The sequence below is a fragment of the Triticum dicoccoides genome, chromosome 3B (genome assembly GCF_002162155.2).
Source record: "Triticum dicoccoides isolate Atlit2015 ecotype Zavitan chromosome 3B, WEW_v2.0, whole genome shotgun sequence".
NCBI classification, from domain to species: Eukaryota; Viridiplantae; Streptophyta; class Magnoliopsida; order Poales; family Poaceae; genus Triticum; species Triticum dicoccoides.
The window spans coordinates 741,737,334-741,747,999 of NC_041385.1; the positions used below are offsets into that span (position 1 = coordinate 741,737,334).

Below are 10,666 nucleotides of genomic sequence, written 5' to 3' on the forward strand. Positions count from 1 at the left end.
CTATTCACACTAATCATGCTGCTATTAAATATCTTATGGAAAAGAAAGATGCTAAGCCTAGACCCATTAGATGGGTTCTCTTGCTCCAAGAATTTGATTTGCATATTATTGATAGAAAGGGAGCTGAGAACCCCGTTGCAGACAACTTGTCTAGGTTAGAGAATGTTCTTGATGACCCACTGCCTATTGATGATAGCTTTCCTGATGAACAATTAGCGGTCATTAATGCTACTCGTACTGCTCCTTGGTATGCTGATTATGCTAATTACATTGTTGCTAAATTTATACCGCCTAGTTTCACATATCAGCAAAAGAAAAAATTCTTTTATGATTTCAGACATTACTTCTGGGATGACCCACACCTTTATAAAGAAGGAGTAGATGGTTTTATTAGGCATTGTGTACCTGAGCATGAACAGGAACAGATCCTACACAAGTGTCACTCTAAATCCTATGGACGACACCACACTGGAGATAGAACTGCACATAAGGTACTGCAATCTGGTTTTTATTGGCCTACTCTCTTCAAAGATGCCCATAAGTTTGTCTTATCTTGTGATGAATGTCAAAGAATTGGTAATATTAGTACACGCCAAGAAAGGCCTGTGAATTATTCTCTTGTTATTGAACCATTTGATGTTTGGGGCTTTGACTATATGGGACCTTTTCCCGCCTCTAATGGTTATACACATATTTTAGTTGCTGTTGATTATGTTACTAAGTGGGTAGAAGCTATTCCAACTAGTAGTGCTGATCATAACACTTCTATTAAAATGCTTAAAGAAGTTATTTTTCCAAGGTTTGGAGTCCCTAGATATCTTATGACTGATGGTGGTTCACATTTTATTCATGGTGCTTTCCGTAAGATGCTTGCTAAGTATGATGTTAATCATAGAATCGCATCTCCTTGTCATCCGCAGTCTAGTGGTCAAGTAGAGTTGAGCAATAGAGAGCTCAAATTAATTTTGCAAAAGACTGTCAATAGATCTAGAAAGAATTGGTCCAAAAAACTTGATGATGCATTATGGGCTTATAGAACTGCATACAAAAATCCTATGGGTATGTCTCCATATAAGATGGTTAATGGAAAAGCTTGTCATTTACCTCTAGAACTTGAACATAAAGCATATTGGGCTATTAAAGAGCTCAACTATGACTTCAAACTTGTCGGTGAGAAGATGTTGTTTGATATTAGCTCACTTGATGAATGGAGAACCCAAGCCTATGAGAATGCCAAGCTATTCAAAGAAAAAGTCAAACGCTGGCATGACAAAAGAATACAAAAGCGTGAGTTTAACGTAGGTGATTATGTGTTATTATTCAACTCTCGTTTAAGATTTTTTGCAGGAAAACTTCTCTCTAAATGGGAACGTCCTTACGTTATCGAGGGGGTCTATCGTTCTGGTGCCATAAGAATTAACAACTTCGAAGGCACAAGTCCGAGGGTGGTGAACGGTCAAAGAACCAAACATTATATCTCAGGTAATCCTATTAATGTGGAAACTAATATTATTGAAACCGTAACCACGGAGGAATACATAAGGGACACTTTCCAGAATGTTCCAAACTTCGAAAAGGAATAGGTATGTGGTACGGTAAGTAAACCGACTCCAAAACAATTCTAATGGCACTTTTTATCAGTTTTGGAATATTTAAGAATTTTAGGAAGAAAGAAGTAGTCCGGGAAGGACACGAGGCCTCCACGAGGGTGGAGGGCGCGCCCACCCTTACTGGGCGTGCCCCCTATCTCGTGGCCACCTCGTGTGCCTCCCGGACTCCATTTTCTTGCAGGTTACGTATTTTGGTCGGTAAAAATTCATTATATAAACTCCTGAAGGTTTTGACCACCGTATCACGCAAATATCCTCTGTTTTTGTTTCGAGCTGTTTCTGTTTCAGATCTAGAGCATCATGACGTCTCCAAGTGCTCCCAATGACAAGTTTTTCGAGAGGGTCATCAACCCCTATCTCGCGGAGGTGCTGCAACACCCTCAAACCATTGAGATGCGTGAGGGGGTGCTGCACACCCGCGATGTGGAGGGACCAAAGCATACCGGAAGCATGGAGACAAAGCTCGAAGCTGTGGAGCAGCAAGTTTTCAAGTGCCAAGGGATGGTGGAGCATGGACTCAACGCCAACCAGATGATGATCACGGAGTTCACCAACAAGCACAAGCTAGATGCCAAAGTCATTGGGGAAACCATCTTCAAGCTTCAAGATAAAATCGAGCACCTCCAAGCCCAGATCTATGACCTGCAAAACCAGAACTGTGAGTATGAATATAGATTCAAGAGGGAGTTTGGCTGCAGATTTAAGGATCCTGGAGACTCGATCATCCTTCTATGATGGTGAGCCTATGCCTTGGAAGATGGATGACAAGCCTACATCATCAACAACTCCTACTTCACCACCTCCGAGGACATAATCATATGGGTATGGGCACTCCCCTTGGCAACTGCCAAGCTTGGGGGAGGTGCCCCGGTGTCGTATCACCATCACACTCCTATCTTTACTATTTTATTTAGTTTGATCCTTTTAGTAGTATCTTGATCTAGTAGATTGAAGTTTTGATATCAAGTAGTTTTCAGTTTTGCTTTGTGATCTCTTTATGTAATCGAGTCCGTGAGCTATCTATAATAAAGATTAGTGTTGAGTCAAGGGCTTTGCTATCTTGCTATGATCTTGGGAAAGTAGAAAGAATAAAAGGGTTCATATTGATCTTATGGTTAGTGATGACTTCACACATACAAAGTATGAGGCATAAAAGTTGTTGAGCGTTGATAAACGTAGTTTTGGTCATCGTTGCAATTAATAGGAAGCGATAAGGAAAGAGAGGTTCACATGCAAATATATTATCATGGACATCTTTTATGATTGCGAGCACTCATTAAGTATGACATGCTAAAAGAGTTGATGTTGGACAAGGAAGACAACGTAATGGTTTATGTTTTCTCACATCTCAGTTAAAGTATATTGTCATTGACCTTCCAAACATGTTGAGCTTGCCTTTCCCCCTCATGCTAGCCAAACTCCTTGCACCAAGTAGAGATACTACTTGTGCTTCCAAATATCCTTAAACCCAGTTTTGCCATGAGAGTCCACCATACCTACCTATGGATTTAGTAAGATCCGTCAAGTAAGTTGTCATGTTGCAGGCAATAAAAATTGCTATCTAAATATGTATGACTTATTAGTGAAGAGAAAATAAGCTTTATACAATCTTGTTATGGAAGCAATAAAAGCGACAGACTGCATAATAAAGGTCCATATACAAGTGGCAATATAAAGTGACGTTCTTTTGCATTAAGATTTTATGCATCCAACCTTAAACGCACATGGCAACCTCTGCTTCCCTCTGCGAAGGGCCTATCTTTTACTTTATGTTTTTAATTTATACTTGAGTCAAGGTGATCTTCACCTTTCCCTTTTTTTCATTTTATCCTTTGGCAAGCTCCTCGTGTTCGAAAGATCATGATACATATATCCAATTGAGTGTAAGTTAGCATGGACTATTATTGTTGACATCACCTAAAGGTGAAAACGTTGGGAGGCAACACAATAAGCCCCTATCTTTCTCAGTGTCAGGCTGAAACTCCATAACCACAAGTATTGCGTGAGTGTTAGCAATTACAGAAGACTACATGATAGTTGAGTATGTGGACTTGCTGAAAAGCTCTATTCTTGACTCTTTTTGATGTTACGATAAATTGCAATTGCTTCAATGACTGAGATTATAGTTTGTTAGCTTCCAATGAAGTTTCTGAACCATGCTTGACATTGTGAATTGATCGTTAATTGATCATAAGAATTCATATGATAAAAGCTATATATATTGTTGTTATAAGAATGATCATGATGCCCTCATGTCCATATTTTATTTTTATCGACACCTCTATCTCTAAACATGTGGACATATTTTTCGATTTCGGCTTCCGCTTGAGGACAAGCGAGGTCTAAGCTTGGGGGAGTTGATACGTCCATTTTGCATCATGCTTTTATATTAATATTTATTGCATTATGGGCTGTTATTACACATTATATATCAATACTTATGGATATTCTCTCTTATTTTACAAGGTTTGCCATGAAGAGGGGGAATGCTGGCAGCTGGAATTCTGGCTGGAAAAGGAGCAAACATTCGAAACCTATTCTTCACTGCTCCAAAAATCCTGAAACTCTATGAAACTTATTTTTGTAATTAATAAGAATTATTGAGCGGAAGAAACACCTCAGGGGGCCCACACCCTGGCCAGGAGGGTGGGGGACGCGCCCACCCCTACTGGGCGCGCCCCCTGTCTCCTGGGCTCCACGGTGGCCCTCCGGTGTCCATCTTCTGCTATATGAAGGCTTTTACCCTGGAAAAAATCGTGGGCAAACTTACGGGACGAAACTCCGCCGCCACGAGGTGGAACCTTGGCGGAACCAATTTAGAGCTCCGGCAGAGCTGTTCTGCCGGGGAAACTTCCCTCCGGGAGGGGGAAATCATTACCATCGTCATCACCAACAATCCTCTCATCAGGAAGGGGTCAATCTCCATCAACATCTTCACCAGCACCATCTCCTCTCAAAACCCTAGTTCATCTCTTGTATCCAATCTTGTATTCAAACCACTAATTTGTACCTGTGGGTTGCTAGTAGTGTTGATTACTCCTTGTAGTTGATGCTAATAGGTTTACTTGGTGGAAGATCATATGTTCAGATCCTTAATGCATATTATTACTCCTCTTATTAGGAACATGAATATGCTTTGTGAGTAGTTACGTTTGTTCCTGAGGACATGGGTGAAGTCTTGCTATTAGTAGTCATGTGAATTTGGTATTTGTTCGATATTTTGATGAGATGTATGTTGTCTTTCCTCTAGTGGTGTTATGTGAATGTCGACTATATGACACTTCACCATTATTTGGGCCTAGAGGAAGGCATTGGGAAGTAATAAGTAGATGATGGGTTGCTAGAGTGACAGAAGCTTAAACCCTAGTTTATGCGTTGATTCGTTAAGGGCTAATTTGGATCAATATGTTTAATGTTGTGGTTAGGTTTACCTTAATACTTCTTTTGTAGTTGCGGATACTTGCAATAAGGGTTAATCATAAGTGGGATGCTTTTCCAAGTAAGGGCAGTACCCAAGCACCGGTCCACCCACGTATCAAATTATCAAAGTACCGAACGCGAATCATATGAGCGTGATGAAAACTAGCTTGACGATAATTCCCATGTGTCCTCGGGAGCTCTTTTCTCATTATAAGAAATTGTCCAGGCTTATCCTTTTCTACAAAAAGGATTGGGCCACCTTGCTGCACTTTATTTACTTTCATTGCTTGTTACTCGTTACAATTTATCTTATCACAAAACTATCCGTTACCTACTATTTCAGTGCTTGCAGAGAAAACCTTACTGAAAACCGCTTATCATTTCCTTCTGCTCCTCGTTGGGTTCGACACTCTTACTTATCGAAAGGACTATGATAGATCCTCTACACTTGTGGGTCATCAGTCATGCACCGTCGTGAGCAGTGCAGCTCTCATAGGGAAATATTCTTTCTCTGCAACATCCCACGTATCGGCTGGCGTTTTCCACATCGTGTCTAGCTCCTCTTTCAGCAGCCCCAGATACAGATTGATGTCGTTTCCTGGTTATTTTGGCCCTTCAATTAGCATACTCATGTGAATGTACTTCCTCTTCATGCACAACCAGGGGGGAAGGTTGTACATCCATACAAACAAAGGCCAGGTGCTATGTGTGCTTCTCTGGCTGCCAAACGGATTGACACTATCGGTGCTCGCGCCCAGCACGATGTTTCTTGGATCGTCCCCATATTCTGGGTGTTCGAAGTTCAATGCTTGCCACTGGCTCGCATCCTTAGGGTGACTCAGCATCTTGTCTTTTTTATTTATTCTGGATCATTTCCGTCATCTTCTCGCTTCTTCTCCTCCCTATCCACGTGCCAACGCAGGAGCTTTGCTACCTTAGGGTCCACGAAATACCGCTGCAGACAAGGAGTGATCCGAAAGTACCACACCACTTTTTGAGGAGCTTTCTTCCTCTTCTTGTATCGAGTGATGCCGCACACCGGACATATGGTAAACTCCGCGTGCTCGTCCCGATAAATGATGCAATTGTTCGTGCACACATGGTATTTCACGTGCAGTAAATCCAGAAGACACACAATTTTCTTCGCCTCCTCGAAACTAGTCGGGCACTTGTTCCCCTTGGGAAGACGTTTGTGCCAGAATGACATGTTCTTGTAGAAGCATGCGTCGGTTATTTTGTGTTTTACCTTCATCTCCAGAGCCATGAGAATTTATTTCAGGCGGGTATCCTCAGGCCTGCATCCTTCATACGATGGAGTAACCGTGTCTATCTCCAGTTGACCAGCTTGGCTTTCTCTCGGGCGGTAGCTCTTGCGTTATCCGTCTGCTTGAGAAGCAGCTCTTGAATATGAGGGTCCTGCACCCAGCCCATCGATGGTCCATCGTCGTCTGCTCCGGTATCTTCATCTTCATGATCATGCCCTTCGTCTGCTCTGGCATCTTCCTCATCATCATGTCCGGCATCTTCTACATGATGACTGTGTACTGCATCTACTTCGTGATCATGCCCTGGAGATTCTTCGTCTTCTCGCCCGCCCTCGCCGCGGTTGTCTTGCTGCCCTTCCTCATTTCTTGCCCGACCCCCGTGGACGACTTCATAATCATCTTCATCACCTTGCCACCGATAGCCATCCATGAAACCACGCAAGAGCAGGTGGTCCCGCACCTGTACGGAATTCGGGTCCATAAGGCTCTTCAGTTTGCATCTTCGACACGGACATCTTATCTCCATCTCGTTCTTTTGAAGCATCTCGGCCTTCGCAGAGCTCAAAAACCTATTCACGATGCCTTCGGTCATCGTGCGAACCATGGTCGCCTACGGGGTAGAGCAAAACGATATTTTAAAACCCAAAATTTTTTTGGCATGACTTTGACTAAAAGTAGGACCAAAAAGAATGTATAGTGCCAAATTCTCGCCGAAACGGAAATGAATCAATATTTCCAGCAAAATATTGGCAACTATCGCATTTCAAATACCGTGGAAACACAAACATATGCAACACCACAAACATACGTAGATCTAGGCCATAAAAAGTGCATGTGCACGTTGTTGGAGGGAGAAAAAAGTAGATCTACAACATAAAGAAAGCTTTCCCCTTACTTACCTATCAAAAAAAAGGAAATTTAACCATTTAATTTGGGTGAATCTATGGTGCAAATGAGGTGAGGAAGAGGAGACACCCGAGACAAGCTTGAAGGAGGAGGTGGAGAGAATAAAGTGGGGAAAGTGAGTGTGGTAGGTGGCTGTCCAAAATATCTAGCTGCTCCTAGGTTACTAACGGCGCACCACCTAACAATGCGCCATTAGTAACCCTTATGGCGCACCTGTTATGTGGTGCGTCATTACTAGTTTTGCAAAAAAAAATTGTTATTAGTGGCGCACCGTGTTTGTGGTGCGCCATTAATAGTTTGAACTAGTAACGCACGGTTGTCTGGTGCATCATTACTAGTTTTGAAAAAAAGTAAAAAAAAATGTTAGTAGTGACGCACAGAGTGTGTGCGCCATTATTAGTTAAAACTAGTAATGGCGCACTATACCCTGGTGCGCCATTACTAGTTTTGAAAAAATAATTTGTTAGTAATGGCGTACCGTGGTTGTGGTGCGCCCCATTAGTGATATGGACACAAATGACGTACCTACACATGGTGCGCCACTGCTATATAGCAGTGGCGCACCACATTTGTGATGCGTCATTAATGTCCATATTAGTTATAACATTTTCCTAGTAGTGCATATGTCACAACAGTATTTTTATGAAATATTGTCATGCTTATAGCGTTTTTTTGTTCGCCACCTTTTTTATTTTTTTATGGCAGACACGATTTGCCTAAGATTAAGGTTAGGTACTGCAAATCTAGTCATGGACCAAACAAGAATCGTCAAGAAATTTAGGGGACGGAGATCAGCTACTCACGGATCTGCTCTGCTACGGGCGGCGGCGGTGCCGATATCTCGAAGCGGAGGTAGCAGTCGGGGCCGAGGACCGCGGCCACGCTTCCTTGCACGGCGCCGGCGGTGGCCCCCCAGCTCCTGGCCATCTGCAGCGTCGAATCCCGTAGGCACCGGGCGCACTCCGGCGCGTCGCGGTCCGGCGTGCACTGTGCCAGCACGCGCACCGTGTCGCCGTTGCTCGCCGTGGTGGTCGCGCTGGCGGAGGCCACCTAGCAGTTTGCGGGCCGTGGGACCAGGGACTGCGCCACGTCCACGAGGTTCTGCACGTCGGCGGCGTCAAGGCGCGGGACGGCGTCCCCGGAGAAGTTCCCCGCGCCGATGTCGTCGTCCGCGCCGGCGGAGGACGCGCTGGTGTCAGCGTAGCCCAGGAAGCAGCCGTCGTTCAGGAAGTCCGCGCGCCGGCTGGCGTCGCCGCACTGGTCGGTGATCTTTCTACTGGCGTCGGACAGGCAGCGGAGGCACGGGTCGGGCGCGGTGTCGCCAAAGCAGAAGCCGCGCACGATCGCGCCGCCGGTCCACAGAGAGGCGAAGCCCGTCCGCGCGGCGGCCGAGGGGAGGGCGTCGACGAGCGAGAGGAGGCTGCCGCTGCCGTTGACGGTGGGCGTCGGCGGCGGGCAGCACATGGCCACGATGACCTCGGAGGTGGAGCAGCACCTGGTCACGATGACCTCGGAGGTGGCGCAGGTGAGCGCCGTCATGGCGGCGACGAGGGAGAGGAGGAGGACGAGGGGGAGGAGGAGGAGAGGGCGGGGGAGCTAGAGAGCGCCATGTGAGTGGGCGATCCGTGGAACGAGAAAGTGTGGTCGCTTCCGGGCCTGCCCACAGACGATCGAGAGACGAGGAGGAGTATAGAATGCGGCGACACTGGCCCTTAGCTAAGATCGGCTCTGTCAAAGCCTCGAAGTCATGCCGAGCGTCGCATGGGTTTTGTTGCCTCATCCGTCCTTCGGAAGCTTTCCGCGCAATTTCCTAAGGGAAACATTTCACGACGGGGCACCGGCCGAAGCTTCGGCCGGTCGCGTCCACGCGTGAACGTACCGAGCGACTCACCTAGCGACACGTAGGATGGAGGGCCTGCCCACGTGCGTCTTCTCCCTCCTGTTTCTCTTCTTCCCGTCGCTTGTCTCTCTCTCTCTTTGCTGCCATGGCCAAGCTTTGCCGGCCGGAGACCTCCCAGGGCGCCGCCGCCATGGGAATCAGCGGATCCGGCTGCCCTCGGCCAGATCTGCTCGGATCCGCGCCACCAGATCTGCTCCCGATCCCCTCTTTTCTCTCTCAGCCTAGCGCGCTGCTGGCCCTCTTCTTCCTTCCTCGGATCCCGCCGCCGGCCAGCCCAATCCCGTGCAGGTCCCCTCGCCCCCCCCCTCCCCCCCTATACAAGTTCCCCCCGCACCGGCGAGCCTGAGCTAGAAGCCGCCATGCAACTGAAAAAGCTACAACCGTTCATGCGAAAGCTTCAAACTATATTTGAAAAAGCTTCAACCGACGAAATAGATAAGTTTCATGCGAACACTACGAAAGAAAAAAAGCTACAACCATCGGCTTGGAAAGCTTCAACTGTGAATTGAAAAGCTTCAACCCGCTTTATACAAGGCTTCAACCAACTGTATAGAAAGCTTCACCCCCAGGAGTACACAACGAAAAAAGATGCAATTGTCGACATGAAAAGCTTCAACCGCATTTCTGAAAAGCTTCAACCGTAATTCTGAAAAGCTTCAACCGTATTTCTGAAAAGCTTCTACCAGAGACCGCGACAAAAAGCTTCAACCATATTTCTGAAAAGCTTCAACCGTAATTCTGAAAAGCTTCAACCGTATTTCTGAAAAGCTTCAACCAGAGACCGCGACAAAAAGATTCAACCGTATTTCTGAAAAGCTTCAACCATAATTCTGAAAAGCTTCAACCGTATTTCTGAAAAGCTTCAACCAGAGACCGCGACAAAAAGCTTGAATAAGCAACTCACTATTGATGCAACTGACTACTACGGTGGCTTCCCGGCGGAGCTGCAACGGCGACGAACTCCAGGCACCGGCAGGGGTCGATTTTTGTTTGCTGGGGTCCATTTTTTGCTGCATCAGAGGGGCGGGGGCCATGGGGCACCTGTGCTCCAACTGGCGAGCGGCGACGGCGAGCGGTGATGGCGACGGCGAGGGCGAGCGGCGAACGGCAACGGGGATGACGACGAGGTAGATGCCCATGGCTGGGTGTGGGGTGGCCCGTGGCACTTGCCGTTGCTCGATCCGAACGCGGAAGGTAGACGATGCGGGGGAAGGGACTCGATCTGACGGTTGGTAGTCAGTGCATCGGACGGCCTGGGCTCGACCGGCCCAACTGTTGGGCCGGCGCACCGGCGCAGATCACTGCCCATTTCCTAACCCCCGTACGTCTGTGATTCAAGTGTTTTAGCACCATGCAGTGCAGTGGCATCCATGTGCCAAAAAGAAACATTTGTTCAAGTGCAAGTGCAACACCAGCGCTTATTACAGTTCCCGTCTACCTCGGACGTCGTCACGCCATTGTCATTGTGTGGAGCCAGGGTCCTCAACATGTCACTTATAATACCAAAAATGCTAGACATACGGGGCTTTACAGGCAATTACAGGCTCCTTCTAAACTAACTAAAT

General features: G+C 46.4%; 1 pseudogene; it reads right to left on the minus strand.

Moving 5' to 3' along the window:
* Nucleotides 1-7,996: 7,996 nt before the first annotated feature.
* The window catches only part of LOC119279891, a 3,538-nt pseudogene continuing 868 nt past the window's right edge, over nucleotides 7,997-10,666 (minus strand).